Here is a 20,003-nt window from a genome sequence, read left to right on the forward strand (position 1 = left end):
CAAATACATTTCCTTTGGGTACATGTTCCCTATAAATCACAGCCGGAAGGAACCGGGGCTGATAAATGTGCAGGACGGGAGCGAGTGCTCCCCAACGAGAAAGGAGCATGGAGGCAGCCCAGGGTGAACCAGAGAGTAGATTCATATGTTAGGGCTCCAAAATCCCCTATTAAATGTTCACTGATGCTGTCAGGGGACAAAGAAATGCAAATATCACACTGGCAGGGGGAGTGCTGGGGTAGGCAGGCAGGAGGCAGCAGTAAAAGCCGATATTTGTAAACATTGAAGGGAAATTGAAATAACCGAGCAGTTTGCTGGTGGAAGAAATGGAAAAAAATTAAAAGCTCAATATCCATATGCTGTGCAGTGAAAGCCGTACCTGTGTGGGATTATCACAAATGTACTCAGCTGTGCTTAGGGTTTGCAGTTCGGTGTTTATAAGAAAGGGGAGTCAAACTCCCGCACTGACAGCTGAACATCAGCATGCAGACCTGCAAGGATAACTGACCTTTCTGAATGTTAATTATCTTTAAAAGGCCTGTTTGCCCAGAATTGTCTGAACCAGCTGTAACCAGCCACCAGTGTCGCCGAGGAGAAATGACGGACGTCACGAGGAGTCATTTGATATCCATTAAAGGGGAGGAAAGTCATTTAAATATATTGGGCTCAGGGACCTCACGAAACAAAGACGAGGTAATTACTTTAGCCTCAGATTTACCTGCCTGGACTCATCAATAGGAAGACATCCCGAGAAGGAGGGAGGGAGTGGGGAGCACCGGTTGTGAGATGTCTGCAAGGCATCCACCAGCAGGGCAGGACAGGAGGTCACCCTGCCAGCCACCCCTGCAGCAGGGGCACAAGGTCTCCTGCCTTGTGAGCAGCCCCCACCAAATGCTGTTTTAGAGGGGTCACAGCTCAAGAAGAGTGTGTCACCAAACGCCCTGCCCAGTGCTGGCTTCATTTAGCTGCCTGGCCTTGGGAACGGTGCTTAGCACACAATCAGGTCACACTGAGTAAGAAGATGGGGGGCCTGTGCCTCGCTCTGCTGTCGCTGTGTGTGGATACCAGCTAGCCTCGTAGGAACGGAGCAGAGAATTTCTGACTCTTAAAGTGCTCCTTTAGTGCCTCAACAGCTTCGTGGCCGCAACAAAGCCACTGTTTCATCACGACAGTAGAGATCAACTCTGTGAAATTTCCCTAGCATGCACAGTCTGCGCTGGGACTCTCCATGGCCAGCAGCAGTGGGATCCGAGCCCTCACTAAAGTTTGCTGACTTTTTAACACCCTGGTAGGCCCTAAGCTCTTTGAAAAATCTGATCCCACCTAATCTTTTTTAAGATGCAATGCCAATTTAGTTCTTCACCAGGATATGCACAAATTAGCTCAGCTATAGGAGACCAGAAAGGAAGGCTTAAGAGTAGAGCTGTCATGGGCACCTCGTGCCGGAGAAGTGATGCTGTTTTACTTCCACTCGAGTCAATAGGCATTTTGGCTGTTTTTCCCCAAAAAGAAGAATAAGTTGCTGATTTTATGCAGAAATAAAATGATTTTTTTTCAAAATAAAGTATCTTCTGAGCCAATTAACAAAACTTCATGCATCTTCCAAAATGAGACATGAAAAAAAAGAGTTAGTTTTGTATCATTATTCATTCTAATTAAAACCTTTGTCAGGGAATCTATTGCCTTTTTTCTATTTTCTGCTCAGATGTTGCAGTCCTTGACATTACGCCGTGGTCTATGAAGACACAGAATATTAATGCCTCCCATTCTAGAAAAATATATTAAGTCTGCACTACAATTTTGACCTTTTCAGTACATTGTATTTTGATTAACTGGCCACCTTGCTTCTGCCCCCCAGGTCTGCAAGGCTACAGACCGAGGAAGAGGTGGAAAAGCTCCTGAATCACGTTTCTCATCCCTGGGAAGGTTAAAGGAGTGTGGTAAAACGTGATATCTCACAGGCTGGGTGAGGCAGTCAGCCTGCGACTCAGCTGTGCCCATAGACAGGAAAGGTGGAAAGCAGAACCAAAAAAAAGAAAAACCACCAGCAGCACAAGCATCTCTGTGGCTTTTCCAGTTTGCTATTCCAAATTCCTTTCTCCCTGTAGCCTCTGCAAGCCCTGTCTTTCCAGAGTGCCAATTAATTCCAGTCACAAACATCTGCCCTGAATTCTTGCAGGTAATTAGCACCACAGGTTATCAACAGGAAGCTGGTACCCACAGGCACTTCAGATAATTGTGTTTCAATATTGGCACATTTCTTCTTACCACAAAAGGTCACTTCAGTTTCTTGCCTCTGTTTTCTCCTTCTCTTTTACTAAATGAATGAAAAATCGTTATCGTTATTCTGAATGCTCTAAACAGTTGGCAAAGGCTTTGGGCATTACAGAACAGATATGAGTGACGTGGACACTTCAGGAGGTTGCAGTATTATTATTTTGTAATCCTCGGTTTCAGATATAACCCTTCTTAGCATGCCAGTTAATGCAAAAAAAAAAAAAGCCCAAGTCTAGCTAAATACTCATATATCTGAATTAATTTCAAAGAAAACTAATGGAAAGAATATATAATTATAATGTAGCAAAACTTTTGGTCACTAACCACCATCAACAATTTGGGTAAAGCTGTATTTAGTTGTGCACACATTTGGAGTACTCTTCACCTGTTGTAAGAAGTTGTAAAGTGTGACCATTCATTTAATTATATGATGAATAGTTTCCACAAACAAACTAAGTATTATATGTGAAGGACTATGTAATTACTTTGTAAATATAGGATTATATCTGTCCCTGAAACAAGAAAACAAGTTAAATCATCCTTGCAAAATTGTACTCCCCACTCACGGCGAGTAATTCTGTTGCAAAAATAAATTATAAATCATCATCTTTAGAGGAGTGGTCACAGTAAGGGGACAGCTGTGATGCTTTTGTGATAGGGCCAGACAATTTCAGGGCAAGGCTGTATTAAGTGTTAAATTTGAGTAATGACAAAACCTTATCTGCAAGAAGTATTGAAGAGCATGAAATAAGTGCATAGTTGCCTTGGACTCTTGAATAAACCATGTATTGAAAAAGAATAAGTCAGCATTTGTGCCACCACTACATGTTTAAAGTTGGAGGGGCTGAGGGGCTCTGCAGCTCTACCTTACACCCTTCTGTGCACTCCTCCTGCCTCTCGTGTCTATTTTTGAGACCCACAGTCAGGATATCTACCCTAGCATTTTGTACAAGCGCTCAATCACAGTCTTTGATCTTCTCAGCCAAATACCTGCTTGTTGACGTAAGTATCAATAACGTCCATTTACATAAGTGCAGCAAATTAATGCCAAACCTATCCACATATAGAGAGGTTTGCATTATAGGTTAGAGACCTGTAATACTGCTCCTTTATCTGCCAAATGAATCAAACCTCGTATCTTGCAATTTTGCTTTCTGGATTACTTAAAAACATGATCTCACATGGAGTGCATTAACAACAGGAGTGCTCAGTGTTGCTTTCAGTTACTCCCTTTCCATCATTACTGCATTATTACACTTAGTATTTTTTATTGTATCATTAAAGTTAATGAAATCTTACAGACAGAACTGGTGGGTGGTGCAACAGGGAAACATTAAAATAATACTCTCGTTTCAATCACTCACAAAAGCAGAAAGCTAACCGCTTAACCACTAAAGACTGCACAGAGGTTGTTTAAAGAAACATCACGACTCTTTAAAAAAAAAAAAAGGAAGGGAGAGAAAGAGATGGAGATGAAGAAGGTGACACTAGCTCGGGAACAGAGAGTGTAGCCACAGTGCAGTTCCCAGTGGTCTTCAGGAAATCAATACTCACTCCATGCGGTACAAAACTTCTGCTTTAACCTTTATCCCAGGTGCAGCCACACAACGCACCCAACCCCATGGCCTTGTGCCCGTCACCTGCAGCGCAGGATGCGGCCCCGTGAACTGGTCCAGCTGGACACAGCTCCAGCACCTGGGTTGGTCTGGGTGAGAGCAGCCGCACGAAGGCATAACTCGCTGCCTGAACAAGGCTGTGCGTCACCGGGCTAGGAAATGCACCGCCATGGCCAAAATTCAGCCCAAGCTGACTCCTGTCAAGCACGAGAGACCCTGCTGGTTAAGCAATACTCTGAACAGTTTCAGCCTGCCGATCTCACAGAAGGTGATCCCAAACTACTGAGCCACGGCAGGGTACTGGCAGCAGGGTTGGCAGTTTCCAGTGACAGCGACAAAAACCATGAAAAACGATGACAAAATCCAGCCCTGGGCCCCTGTGCCCATGGTGGCTTTTTCTCGTCAAGGGGGTGATGCTCTCGGCTTGCAGTGACGAGCTGCTCAGCACCCACAGGCGGTGACAATGTCCACTGCCCACCAGTGACACTTTCAAAAGCATCTCCACCAGCAGGGGGACAACTCCACCAGAAATAAGGCACCTAGAGTTTCAGCCCTCTGATGAATGTATTCATAAAAATAAATACATTTTCACTTTTTCCCCCTCACACAATAAAAAAGCAATTAACTGAATTAAGCAAGTTTCCTTCCGTTTTCATGTGTAAAAACAAGTAATGATACATAACCGCTACAGAGCTATCTGGATGTTTATATGAAATGATCTACATATTAAAAGGCTGTTGCAATGATCACTCGTATTTTAATTATCAGCACAGTTCTCTTAATTTCAAGCTTGGCTAGAAACACACAAAAATCAATGTTTGATTAATGGAAAAAGGCTTTAATGGGTCAAGGAGGAGGATATTTTTGCACTTCTGCAAACTACGCAAGCAAGAGAAGTAAACAAAGATGTTGAAAGCTATTTAAAGAAAAATATTTGACAATATCCTGTTAAACAAGTTTAAAATTTACACTGAGACTTTTCCAAGATAGTTAAAGTTATGTTCATGATTTGGGGGGAGGAAAGGGAGAGTAGAGGAAGAAAGGGTAAGAAAATACTTGAAAACCAGTTTTTGAATCTATTTAAATCTGTTCTGAATGCAGTCCAAAGGTCTGCAGACTGTGCAATCATTGCCTTCAGTGACATTTTTTCAGATCGGTGCAGTATCCAAAATCCATTTAATACTATGAAAAGCAGCACCTTTTTCATGAATTCTGATTTATTAATATTATATCAGTCTAATATGGCACAGAAGCCGCAAAAAACACACTCTAAGCAACAACCAAACCTACTTTTCCCTTTGACAGGTGAACGAGCAATTACTACCTTGCCGCAGCGCGCCTCCGGAGCACGGCATCGCAGTTTCCTTATTACGAAATGCAATTTCACTTGGGTGCTGCAGCAGCAAAATGCAGCCTGTTAGGTCATGGCTAACAATAGAGACGAGAATGTGAACACAGATAACACTTAAGTTTATTTTTTTTTTAAGCAGAGCAGCAATAAAAATAGAATTCGACTCCAAAGCCATAGCTGCTGTCAAGCCCAGGCCAGCGGTGGGCGACGCCAGCGGTCACAGCCCGAGCAGGCGCCATGCCTGTCACCACCAGGCTCCAGCGATGGGCACTGGCAGAAACCGAGTATCCTCCCTCAGCACCAGTAAGTGAGGGGCACCCGAGGCTCTGCCTGCCCCCTTGGGTTTGTGAAGGGTCAGGGCACAACCGGAGCACAACTTTTGCCTCCCTCTTTTTTCGTTTTCCAAGGGGAAGCAGCAGCTGCAGCTCCTTGTGCAGCGGCTGCTCCTGCTTCTGAGACAAACGAGTTTGTGAGCTGACAGGTCATAACCTCCTGAGCAGAACAGCAGCCCGAAATTCAATGAAACCAGCAGTTAAGGGATGCCAAAGTGAAGTAAGTGACAAAGAGATCCTTCCCCTGCAGGAGGAAGAGCTTGTCCCATGATTAAGAGAAGGGGCTGATTGATTTCTCCTGATACCCTGTTCTCTTTAATGAAACTACAGAACAATTACAGAGCAGGGGAGGGATATCAAATAAAGTAATTATTAGATCCATGAGACAAACAACCACATAGATTGAGCTGGGCTGCAAAATTAAGATGCCGACAAGAAACAATTACTTATCCTGGCTTTTCTCTGGCTTTGAATTAAGGACAGTTAACTTCCCCAGTGACATTAATTACTAGAAAGGGTGAGAATGAATAATGTCCTGTAAATAAATTCATTTTATATCTAATCTATGAATGTGTTTGCTGCATTTTGACTAGGAACAGCTCCCTCTAACTCAGTATAGAAGGACAAATCCACAAACGAAGCAGGCCAGTGGAGTCAGCTGTAAATCTGACCCCGTAGCATTTGGACTGCGTTATTCTTGTATGGATAACTCTAACAAACAAGACTGTCTCGGGAGAAGGAATTCCAATACAAAAACAATAAAAATGACCTTGTGGTGGCTCAGCAAATGTTCAAACAAGTTCATTTTGGCTGTATTTGTGCCAGTTCTGTATTTTTCTGTCCTCAGGTGTTCCTGTAAGTGAGATTTAATCAAATATTCCTGAAAAGGCACTCGCTCAGCTCCTGAAGCAAGCTCTAAATCAGCAGCCTTATAGCAGGAGATGAACTGGTGTGGCTGAGAGGCAGAGGCTGCCCTTCTGCCAGCAGCCACCAAACCACAACTCCAGTTTCCAGTTTTACCCATCAAACACCCCACCACAGCACAAACTCCAGTCGCAGCTGACTGAGGGGCACTCAGACAGGGGAAAAGGATGTGCATGCCAAATGAAGGGGCTATTGGAAAGCATTTGCCCAACTGGGCCCGGTAATTTGGAAGCAGAAAGAGAACAGGATTATTTCTAAATAATCTGTAATCATTTCTAAAGGAGCACTAGTGTCTCAAAGCCGAGATATGGCCAAGTGCTGCCCTGCCAGTCCCCTGGTACCCCCCCAGGGACTGTCCAGAGGCTGGAGCATAACCCACAGCAAGACAGAGCTGATCCACAGGGACTGCACCCAGTGTTGAAAATTACAAAAAAGGTTGCATGGGGAAAGCACAACTTATGTCACGCTCACTGGACAAATTCAGGTCCTGAGGCTACAGCCTGCTTAATGTTCTAGGGGGTGATTTGTGAAGCTTTTGCTCAAGTGGCATTTTTCCTGCTAGGATCAAAGAACCAGCTACTGCCATGCTTTGTGAGAGGCCAGGGGATGGAAACAGTTTGGCATGTGCTGATCACCCAGCTCTCCTGGATCCTATCCCCTCCTCTCCTCCCGCAGAGGGCACTGAGTTACGTTCCTGTTTAAGAACACTTTCCTCTCCCGCGCCTCTGCCACATTGCCATGAGCAAAACCAGGTCTCGAGGACATAGGAGAGATGGGGGCACAGAGAAATAGAGAAAGGTCTTAAATAAGAGTAATAATAGTCAAGAGGATGGCTAGGAAATAGATGTTAGAGATTATACGGAGACAACTTTGAAAAGAAGGCAGAGGACTGGGGAGAAGCCTGCTTCGCTTTCTCTGTGCAAGGTTATGTTCCACAATATTTTATCCACCAACATTGTAATTCTATTTCTAAGCCTAATAAATTTCCCACAGAAGCCCTATTCATTCTTAAATCTCTGACTGCTGATTCAGGGAACTGTCATGTTTTTTCCATACCAGCATCAGCTCGCCCCGTACTAAAAAAGCAAGATAAGGACTACAAAATAAAAGGAAGCATAACGCTTTTACCCAAAGGAAAGAGACAGCACGGGAAAGACTTGACAGTCTAATTTTGCTGATCATCAGTCTCTGCACTGGGCTCTGTGACCTACTAATGAAATGCGGGCTGCAAGAGCTGTGATTTCACAAGAAATCTGACCTCTCCCATGCTGAGATTTAGAGCTAAGCAGGAGGTCTTGTTCTGCCCATCACTGGTCCAGTCCATCATCACCACACTGAATTGCTGACTACCCATGCTGTACTGCTCGGGCTGAGAAAACTTCCCAAGTGTGAGTATTTGGGGAGTAGGAACATGACAGACACCTTTGTGTTGTCCTAAGGACCATGGCATTTATTTCCCCAAGCAATGGGACAGTTCCAGGCAGGAAAAAGGGGATTTTTCTCTTCTAACTTTGAAGCAGTTATACACCATGCCACCCAAGACATTTAGTTTCCCTTTGTGAAGGAGAATAAGATCCTCTCTTCTGTCACAGAGACACGTGGTACCTCAACGCCCACAGCTCCTAACATCAAAGGACCCTCTCGAAGCAGGCAGAGCCCCAGGCTGCCCTGCCACTGGGCTGCCTCCAAAGCCTACTTAGAGGATTTCAGTAAAAACACCGCAATTTTTGATCCTGGCATCTGCCCAGAAGTTAACGGGCTGATACCACCAAACTTTGCTCTTTTGCCATCCAGGATCAGAACAGTAACCCGTTGTTGTCCCATGAGACTCATTTCTACAGCCTCACCTGTCTCCTGACAGCCCTGCCATTTGCTCTGTTCACATTTCCTTTTTAGAAATCACTCAACGCAGTCAACTTTCACACCTCTGATTTCACCAGCCCTTTTTTATTCGGATCTGCTCTTTACACACTTTTCTCCCCCAAACCTAGCCTGTGTCACCATGCTAAGAGAAATAATAATTAACACAGAAGAATTCAAAGGGCACAGGGCTAAACAACAAGAACCGCTGTATTTGTACACATTCCCTTTTTCTGTTACTTCTCTCGTAATAGAAGTCTTGGAATTCTCTTTGAAGTCGCTTTAATTGGGGAAGAGCTGGCTCTTGCCAGCTGTAATAACACTGATGTTTGTCATCAAAGAGGTGCCTTTTGATTTGGTTTGCCTTTCTGCTGATAACACTTGCTAAGCAGCCAACCTCATCTTAATTTATTTATTGGCTCTACTCAAGCAGTGGCTACAAGTTAATTGCAGCTTGCTTTTTGTAACACAAAAACATGGTGTAAAAATGTTTTTATCAGTGATCAAATCCTTGGATTACTCTGTTAATTGTGACCTGACTTAATCATGAAGAGTATTCCAATTTAATAGGCAATTTCTCCAGCTTTTTATCTTCATGGTTGCAAGCCATGCTTCCCTGGCAGAAAGCAAGGACCATTAACAGTGTTTTGGGAATGAATTCTAATTTCTGTATCAAGTGTTCTCCATTTAAATACACCACCCTTTCTACTATTAAGAGAACCAGAGCTGCAATCCAGCCTTTTTTGTAATAATTTATAACCTCTCAGCAACTAAGAGCATGTTATACAGAAACCCCTGCATGATCCATCTCCACTTTGCACAGACTCAACTTTTGTTGGCAGATTTGTCAATCATGTTTATAGGTTCCTTTCTGCTGTACAGTCAGGAATTCTCATCCTATTTTGATCTGTGCCATAAAAATGTACTGGGACTGATATACACCCAAGGACTTTCTGTTGATTTGTTTCTGTCGCGCAAGCTATGTCTAATTTATGTACAACTTATCTCATTCTATTAGATCACTTTGTAATCATATTTAATTTAGATTTATTCTCGACAGTTCAGGCTGGCTCCAGGCATTTAATTAAATTTTGCCCTCTTAAGCCACTTAGTCAGTCTAGATTTCAAACATGATGTAGTTTTTCCTTGGACAGCTCTTTTCTATCCATAACCTTTGAATTGGTAATTTGTGTGTTGAATCCTACATGACATTTTCAAGAACTCCTTTAAAATCTGGCCTTGATGCTGCTCAGCACGAGCATGCAGTGAGCACAGAGTGGAAAGCCCGGGGACAGGAAGCCCAGCACCATCCAGCCACACTTCAACGGGAACCATGCCGCTTAGACACCATTTTACCACGCACAGAAGCCTGAAATTGCAGCCACTGAGTCAACCAGGGCACAAGAAGTGAGGTCAAAGCAGGGATCATAAAGTTAATAAACTGCACTGTTAAGTTACAAATTTGGCTTGGTTTGGAAGACTTAAATTGAGAATTAAAATGTCTCGTGAAAATTTGAGTAGAAAAATATTGGTTGAAAAATCATGGGATATAATTAACAGCTATTAAATTATTTTTATGTAGGCATAAGACAATTGCCCTTTAGGAGATGGACTGTAGGAAAAAAAATCTTGCCAAATATGGGAAATAATTGTGAACATGAAAGTGTTTAGGAAAAAATAAATAACAGAAAATTAGAAACAGAAAACAACCTTAAATATTGTGTTTATTAACTATTTTGTTTTTCTTCCCTGATTTTTGTTAATAGGCAAAAAAAACTTTGCACGAACAGGATTCTTGAGAGTTTCCTAAGAATTCTTCCTCTGTTGCTGGTTACTGGAATTGTCTCTGCCCTACTACGGTTACTGTCAAATAACAGGATTTCAGAGAACGTGCTTTGAATTTCCTTTTGTCCTGCAATTTACCTCACCTGTGTTCCTCAAACTTGAGCACAACCCTTCAAGTCTTACAGATGTTCTCCTCCCTACGCCAAATCCTCCCTGTTCCTTCCCTGCTGCTCTACCAAGTCTGACATCATTAAAAGGCAGACGAGACGTGATTGCATGATAGTCATGTACCTGTGCACATTTGCGACGCTTTGGAGCTCCTAAAGCACGGAGACAACCTGCCTGCTGCTTTCTTGTTCGTGCTCATGGAGGTCCTACACAGCAGAGTGCCCTGCAGAGACGGGCTAATCAAAATGCAAATTCAAGGAGAAACTAGTCACTTAAATTCTACTAATATACTTTAATTTTTCACCCAGCAAAATGATATATGGCTCCACTATAATTCAATCTCCTTACATTTTTCATGAGTTAAATAAAGCATATCAAGATAGAATCCTTCAGCTGTCATATTTCACTCCATGTGCAGAACTACTTCAAGCAGATGCAGAGCAAACCCTACATCCCACTTTGTTAGCTGCAGGGAATTTGAACCCAAGTAAACATGGATCTGAGGAATTAGCACGTTGACGGACACAGGCAGCCCACTCAGATCAGCATCCCAACCCTATGAGGATTATTGTTTCAGAGGGAGGTATATGAAAATTTTTGCTAGGAATAACTTATCATCTGGGAAATATCCTATTTGCTTTTAAAGCTCAAGTACTGGGGTATGAGTGTTTATCTCCCTTTCAAAATTCTTCATTTTCTTTAGAATGCAGACCAATTGTTCCAACCCTTCCTCTAGCCCAAGGTATTTGTAGCATCCACTGAAATGTCCAGATTATTTTGACAACATCAGTATCTTGGTTTCAGCATAGCTTGGCAGGAGCAGTGAATGCCATGAAGGGCGTTTTCCCAAAACTGACTTCTGAAGGATTAAAGAGGGCTCTGATTTACCACACATCCAGACTCACAACCTCCTGGCTGCCCAGGATTTCTGTATGCAGCTCCTTGATTGCAGAAGTGCACTGCAAGCACCACAGGCTTGTTGAATGCAAACACTGTAAAGCTCTGTTTCTCCTCTCATTCTTTTTACAGTGCATAGAAGAGAGCAAATGGACAATTCATATGAATAAATAGCCACCATTATAAGCAAAGATCGCAAAATGATTCTTTGGAAGTACAAGCTCTGTTGTTACCAGAGTAGTCATTTGTACACCTCAACTTTCATAGCGGTTACTCTATTTTAGGAATTACACATTTATATGATACCTCTTTTACGTTTCATATAACAGCATTTTGTGACAGTAAGAAGTAGAAATCAAGAAAAATGTATTTCATTTACTTACTTTCCATTTTTCCTCCCTACCAGAGGCCATTTTGCTACAGAACAGTAGCTTTCCAACCTCTGACAGAGCTGCTCCTTGTCATTTTTCTTCCATCATTTATTTTCAAAGCTGCTCTATAAACTTTCTACCAATGCATTACTAATAATCTTAACAGACTTTTACCAAGGGAAAGCATAGGTTTTCATTGTCAGGAGGCCTTTCTCTGAACCTCGAGTGCTGGCATTTTTTTGACAATCCATCTAAAGACAATTGTTTCTATTGACTTTTTCCAGCTGCTTCGAGAATGACAACACATTTTAGGTCTGACAGTTCACCTGGCTCATTAAATCCTCCCTCCCACCTCCCCCACCCCACCCCTAAATCTTGACTAAAAATGCTGTACTCTATTAACAACACCTGACTTCAAATATCAGTCTCCGTATTTCCTTCATTTCTCCAATTCTGTCATTCTTATTGCCATCAAAAACAAGAATCAAAAAACATTTTTAAATGCTTCTGCTCCTACTAAAAAAGTTAGTATGCTCTGCTGCTCCTACCTTGATGGCCATTTTAGGTATGTTTTCAGTGTTTTAACTTTTAGGACAATGAGAGCAGGCAACACATCATCTCCCCTTAGGAATCACTGGGTGTTCACCCAGCAGCAAACCCCAGGAGGTGATGGAGTTGGCACATGAGCCATGCCTCCTTTGTCCCCACCAAAGCCAGTGAGTGGTGGCCGTGTCCCCTGGGTTTCTCCAGTCCCTTTGAAGCAATGCCTCGGTTTAAGGCAGTCCTGAGATCTGACTCTGCACCTTCTTTCCCTCTAGCTCATTACAAAGTCCCCTCGTGTTCAGCAGTGAGAGAGATGAAAGCGCCATTTACAGGCTTTACTGAACTGGAACCACATGTCTGTTTTCCTTCTGTAAGGTACTTTTTTCTTCAATACAACTCCATTTCCTACATGTTCTTTCTTTCCTTAGAGGCAAACAGTTTGATCAAGTTTTGCTCTATATTCTCTCCAATAAGCCAAAAAGCCATTTCAAAATTTATTCCAACCTTATGTTGTGGCAATATTATGTTAGGAAGCAAATTAAGTTCATTTTTATATCACTTTCTTAAAAGAATATCTGTTCAAACAGAGATCCTGCCCATTTTTCTTATCACCTTTCCAATTCACAGCACCCCTGGCTTCCTTCCTGTCTTTTGTGCCTTTTTACTTTTTTTTTTAACCACAGAACAAGGAGGTCTTGCCTTCAAAGCCCACTAAAAACGCCCCCACACCACAGGTGGGACATCAGAGCAGCTCAGCCTTTCCAGTCACCCTGTCTCATGTACACATGTGGGTCCAGAAGATGCTTCAGAGATCTTTGGCCCTAGGCAGACCCAGCTTTGGGGAGCTGTAGCCACTCACTGCTCCTCAGCCCAAGCAGAATGGAGCTTGAAACCAAACGAGACAAACGAGAAACTTTTTAAATTGCTGGCTAATCTCTTCTTCTTCTCCCTGTTGCATTTCTTGGGATGTTCCTGGCACAGCTCAAATTCCTTGCAACTGCACACCATAGATTTTTGCCCACTGACAGTAGCCACATCTACTCTGAAGAAATATCTACATACCTACCCGGAGAAATCCCTCTCCAGCCTATAAAAGACTGACTATGACTTGCAGTCGCTAATTTTAAATTCATAGTCTGTCAACATTGAAAAGACTTCTTCAGCAACTTCTTCCACATATGTTCTTAGCTATTACATCCAACCCTCCTCTGCTACTTAAGAGGAGAGCAAATAAATTCTAATCACATGCACAAATCTCCTTCCAATATTTGCTAAGCACTAAATCAACTCTTTATCTTGTCTCATATTATTTCCCAGAATACTCTTAAAGCTCAAGAGAGCCTGAAAATGAGAGGAAAAGTGCAGAGCATGCTAAAAGAAACGTGGAGGAGAAACCTTTTTTGAGTCAAGGGAGAAATCAAAGGTTTGAGTGATGGCTGACAGCACACAGGTTGTTTAGGATGAGAAGACCAGCACCAGATTTGACCCTCACTAAAGCCTGAAGCTGATAGCTAGACCAGATCCCTGAGAAATCTCTTGGGTAGAAAGCTTTATTATTATTAAAGCAGAAATTGTGTAGGAATTTTATGTAAGAGACTTACGAAAGAGACTGTCTTTTCTTCACATAGATCTGTCTGGAAGATGCTGGCACAGCTTCTTTCCATTTTGATCTCCCCTAGGTTTTCATTTCTATGTACTTATGGCATGCTTACAGCATTAAAGTCTAGATCTGATTCAGGGTGAAATTTTCTACACTTCTAAATGACTTAGGACCACTGGTCCCTTTGGCCTCTGACATCAATGGTACTCCTAAACAGGTACAAAATCTCTGATCATAACACCTTGTAAACTACACCAGATAAAAACCCTTTAAGACAGGTATTTGGGTTCTGGCTGTTAAAACCACCCAGCTCATCACAAAACAGCGATGAGGTCCAACATTGCCCTCCTGTCCTTTAAAGCCACGAACCTCTGCATTTCAGGCTAAATGAAGCCATCTAAAAATAAAAATAAAAAATAAAAAAGCTGTGTTTGACTAAGAAACAGAGCTGCAGTAGGTGGAAAATGTCTCAGCAGCACTGGGTGCAGAGGGACTCCGTCACTCCTGGAGCTGCATTAGCCTCAGACAGAGGCAAAATGCCTTTGCTTGCCCACGGCTCAGCTAAAAACACCTCTGGGAGTAGGGCTGCCATGCCCAGCTGGTGCACAGAGCCGAGGAAGGTATCAAAGCCAGAAGCAGCCAAATGAGAGTTGAAAGCCTCTGTTGTCAAACTGTAAGGTGAGAGAAATGGGATCTTTGAAACACACAGCCAGACTGAACAAAAAATCTGTTTTTCCCCCAAAAAAACATTCATGAAACACCCGCCCAAACGCAATCTCAACATTCAGAGTGTGGCTGCACACAGGCAAGCAGATACCTTGCTTTTTCCAGATTCAAACCTGAATCTTGCAAGAAGAAGGTATTTAATCTGGATTGCTAAATATGTGGCCATAAATAGCATATGAAGCTGTGAGAAGCATATAACACTACCAGGAGAGAAGAACTCCTTTATTTTATCTGAAACATTCTTGCAGTTTTTGTAATTTTCCTATCTGAGTCCCACCAGCACTCTGCATTGCATCAGGATTAACAAACCCGTGACATTTTGCAGTTCCAGAAATCAATGTTTCTGGGAGTGTTTTTGGAAAAGAAGTTCACATAAAAAGCAAGTTTCTGCAGAGACCCCCAGCAATATAAACTGAAAACTAGATGATGTGGAAAGGCATTGCAGTGGGCTGCGGACGGGGGCAGAAGCCACAGGGCTGTACTGGAAAGCACTCCTAACCCCATAGTGTGTGTAGAGAGCACATGAGAGGACACATTAATGGGGAAGAAAAGGGGATACCCCTGGGCTGTGGGCAGGGAGGGCAGAAGGGGCTGGAAGGGACCTCTAGAGTCCAAACCCACTTGAAGAGAGACCTGATCTTGCTGAATTTACATGAAAATGTATGTTGCTTCTAGACCAACAATACAGCAGGCATTACGGTGCCCAAATTCATTATGAATTTTCTTAGATACAGTTTTCATATATAATTGCACATGGCCTGTACAAAAGCGAACAAGCTTACTAAGGAAAGTCAAACAGCCAAATCCTGCTAATTCCTACTAATAACTGAGATTTCCCTGCAAGTTACTGAAGCTTAAAAAAAAAAAAAATAGTGAGTAAACAAGCAAATAAGCCAGGCTGAAAAGCAGGGTATCCCAAGCTGTTCCTTCTTGGCGCTGTCACATTTTGCTAACTTGCTACCAAGTGGGTCACTGCTCGTGGAAAGCAGCCACACCATTTTCTGCCGCGCCTCGTAGGGCAGCCAGAGGGAACGAGGACAGCACCAGTAACCCCAGTAACAAGAGCATCAGCATGCTGCCTCCCACAAACTGGTGTGCAATGGGAAGGAGCAGGTCCTGGCAGGACAGGGAAAATTTTTAGTAGGCCTGCAAATTCAACATCATTTCTGTAGGTCATGTTACATGGCCCAGGAGGAGGCCACTAGATCGAGTGACACGAAGCCATTAAGCGCTGTATTTCCCCGGTGCAGTCCAAGTAATGAAACACCTGGAGATGGATGGCTCTGTGCAACTCCGGCCAGAAAATATTGAAGCTGTTGCTACTCAGGAGCCGTGCATGGATCAGTGGGGTCCATGCATCTGTGCCAGCAGAGGTGCAAAGCCTGGGGCCAGGCCTGCATCCTCCACAGGAGGACACAGCCAAAGCCACAGCAGAACATAAACAGGTGAAAATGGGACCATGAGGTGTACAGTGGTGCACCAGGCACCCAAAGGTGCTCAGCTCCTTAAGGTGCCCTTGCAGAAGAGCTGCACACTTTTGGGGTGTCATTTTGCTGATAATCAAAAGCAATAGGCAAGCAAACACGCACCCCTGGGTGGCATTAGACAAATGTAATATCCATTGAGTGGCTGGGTCTCAGAGGATGCTGAAGAGAGATGAAGTCAAGAGCTGAGGAAGAGACACAAGCACTTCCACCCCCACCTCATCCCCTGCCCCACAACAGAGAGATGAAGAAAAATAGTAGATGAAGTTTTTATCATCTTTAGCTAAGACTTTTTCTGTTGAAAGGAGAAATATGGCCTTAATTTGTTTATTATCTTTTTTCCCAGACTTCAGAATCTGATCACATCAGTTTGAAAGTTCCCTTTTTTCCTAGGAAGATAAACTCCTGTCACTTTATTTCAAATGCTTGCACTTTAATATAAGCCACAGGCTACTTCAGGAATTATATGTATTAAAAAAAAAAAAAAGTGACACATCCAAAAATATGAGGAAGTCAAATTATTTTCCCTGCTTTGATGTTTATTTGTATTTTGTACTGCGGGGCACTTGTGCAATATGCACAGAAATGCCAGGAGAACGACTGAATCCTGCTCAAGTAATTGAGAGGATGAAATGGTAAAAGGAATCGCTTTGAACTCAGCCCATCAGCACATCACTAAAAGCACTTTGTGGTCCACGCGTTGTCACTGCCACATATAGCTTGGGTTCATGGCTGCTGGGTAAATCTGGCCATAGACACACAAGGGAGTACAGGGGTGAGACTTCAAGCTGGGGCTTTCTCCCAGGGCTGAGAAGCCTTGGGACAGAGCAAATATGGGCCTTGTTGGTTTTTTTTTTTTTTTTTTAGAGTCCTTGGATTTAAGAGAAAAAATATATCAATTTTGTAAATGATTGATAAAATTTGTCCAGTAACAATTTCCTGCTGATTTTTATGAACACCAGATCACTGCCTGAAAACAAAGCTTACTGCTTCCCAAGTGCCAACCGATCCTCTGAAGGTAGACCATGCTGTTAACTCGTGTTATCATTTTAACACCGGTCCCGAAAAAAAGAAAAAAAAAACAACCACAAGTGGAAATCTCAGCAGTATTATTTAGAAAGAGAAGTATTAGGATACCAAATATCCCCCTAGCAGGAAGGATAGATTAGATTTACATACAAAGAAAAAACAATGCAGAGGCTAAAAGTTCAAAGAAGTTAAATGAACTGTACGTGTGAAAAACGGGTTTCCCCCATTACTCCAGCACAACCACTAAAAATTCATTGTGCATTACTTAAAAAATTACTTTGGTTTAGCTAAACAAACTTAAGTATTGCAACTATTAATTGAAATCCAACCCTTGGCTAATGTGAATTAGTGCTGGATTATAATGCTACATCATGATAAGCAGCTTGGAAATATTTCAAACAGATTTGGAAAGTTGTTCCCCATTAGATTATAAATATTATTAACAGATAAAAAGCCATAAAAGAGCCCATCACTTCAAAAGGGATCTGGCCATTTTCTAGCAGAGGAGCTGGAGGTACACAGTTCGCTAAGCCAAATTTCAAAGCAGAAAGCAAATCAAGGCATTTAGAATTATTATTGATTCTTTAAATTATTAACTTAAGGGATTACCTTGTTCACTTCATTTTTGGTCAGAATAAAACATTAGCTGGATATAGTAAGGGATAAGACGTGCTAAGCTTTTAGCTCTAAACATTAGAGGCTTTTGAAGACACACATGAAATCAGCATAATGACATTATTTTTTTCCCCGAGCGATGCTGGGGATAGCCAGGGAAGAGCAAGGCTCTCATGGGGCTGAGGACAGGCGCAGGAACAGTGCTAGCTCCAAGACAACATTTTCCTGTGCCTACACCGGATGCGTCTTCATTAGCAGTTTATAAGAAAGACATTAATGATGGATCCACCTGAGGTTAGGCCAGTAGCTACGCAAACATGTAGTTAAAAAAGCAACGAAAAAGAAAAAAAAAAAAAGGAAAGAAAGCCCTTCCCAAGCGAACAAATTGCAAAGAGATAATGAAATGTGGCAGACAAGGCGTCCTGAGGGAAAAAGAGATGAAATTAAACTTGCCATCAGCTGATCAGCATGAAGTTTTCTTTTCAGCTAAATCCATTGAAAGAGATCTGATCGTAAAACACTGTTTGGACAACTCGTTTTCATTAACAGCTTCTAAGTTTCCTTTGCTCCAGCAAATGGGCGATCCCTTCTGCTCAGCCTCAGGTTCCTGCTCATATGGATCAGGAAAGCAAAGGGCTTTCTTCAGTCCCTTTGGCCACCCCTGGACCATCCTGCTGCTGCTTGCTTTGGCCCCAGAAATAGCGATCAAACAGTTTTGTATTTAAACCTCATTGTCCTGCCACTAATAACACAGATTTCCAAAACGTGCTTCTCAGGAAGGACTACCCCAGGCTCTGTACACTTGTTCCTCTTGTAAGCACAATCCCTTTTCCCACATTCCCAACGTACTCCCTATGGGCAGCTTGTCTTGATTGCTGCAAATCTCTCATATAAAGCACATAACAGGTAGTGACACATTTATAGCACTTTTCATCTTTACAACTCTGTGCGCTGGTCAGTTTTTATTACGCTTGCCAAAGCGCCTTCCTTATTGTCCACTAGGAAAGAGATTTTTTCCCAGACAAGCTTTTAGCCCGGCGAGATGTAACTACACAATAAAGACACACACATCTTCCCCTATTACACTAACTGATAGAAAAAAGTTTGATCTAAGCACAGTGCGTTTCCATCTCTGTTCCCAGCTAGCCCAGCACATCATCCTGAAAATGTTCATTTTTATGGTACCTTCGGACTTGGTACCATCTAGCCCCAAAGCGCTCCCTCGAGGGCCTGCATTCAACTCAGAAAGGATGAAAGGGCTAACTAACAAGGTCTGAGCTGTTGCAGGTTCAGCTTTAGGGGGCACAGAAAGCAAATTTCTGGTTTGTAGCACTTGCTTATTCCTAAAGTTATTAACTGCTCCAATGCAGTATTTATAGCGGGGCTGCCTGCCTCCCTTTCCCCCAAGCAAAACTGTCACTATTTTAATGCTATAATAAGAAGCTGATTTAGCAGTGTGTAACTTCAAAGGGAAACTTTCTTCTGCTGCTTGATAAAATATTAATGGAAAATAATGCAGCGCGGCGGCGCTGCCCAGGAGCCTAGGACACAGCTCTTCTGGGGCTGCCAAGCAACACTCCCCCTGCCCGGTGCCTTTTGTTCTTACCAGGTTGCCTAACAAAGCTTTTGGCAGGAAGCTCTCCAATTTGTTTCCCAAACTGTGGCCAGGGATCACCGCTACTTTACCTGCACAATCTGTTTCCCTTCCAACCCCAAAGCTCCCAGGCAAGGCCGTGCAGGCAAAACCAGCTGTGGGGCAGGCTCCTTTTGTCACATTGCACTTGGGAGGGTTTAGCAACGTTGCAACAAGTTGGGAAGCATGAGGAAGAGGCAAGAATAGGCCAAAGCAATGGACAGTTTGTCATGCAGAAACCTCCTCTGCAGGCTATGAACCCACCATCCCAGGCTCCATCCAACAACCAGGCACCTTTGCAGATGCCACCCCAGCGTGGCTGCCAGGATCCCCCCTTCCAGCCAGCAACATCTGATGGGGTTCCCCCAGTCCACACTCGATGCACAAACGCATCAGGTTGGTACGTCAAATCTAGCACGTGCCCACATCCTGCATTTTCAACAGCAATCCCTGTCGCCCTCTTTTCCCCCCTGCCTGGGTGGGCAGCAAGCACAGCACAACTTCTCATTCAGCTCTCCAGATTCTCTGCAACTCATTCTTCCTGCATTTTCAAGATGTGTATAAAATGAAGATGCTGTAAAGCTTGGCACGGGCAGCTCCCCAAGCATTATGTAGCTCAACCAGTAACAGCAGCTTTCTGCAGAGCTGTGGTAAGTCACGTTCTGCTCCTCTGCACTGGAACCACAGTCCCCAGAATGCTGCAGGTCCCAGCCAGCCTTCTCAGGGGAGATGGAAAAGTGGTGCAGTGCATCATAAAGAACAAACACTGCCAACTTCCAGTCATTTTAGGTT

Source organism: Cygnus olor, chromosome 14 (genome assembly GCF_009769625.2).
Source record: "Cygnus olor isolate bCygOlo1 chromosome 14, bCygOlo1.pri.v2, whole genome shotgun sequence".
NCBI lineage: Eukaryota > Metazoa > Chordata > Aves > Anseriformes > Anatidae > Cygnus > Cygnus olor.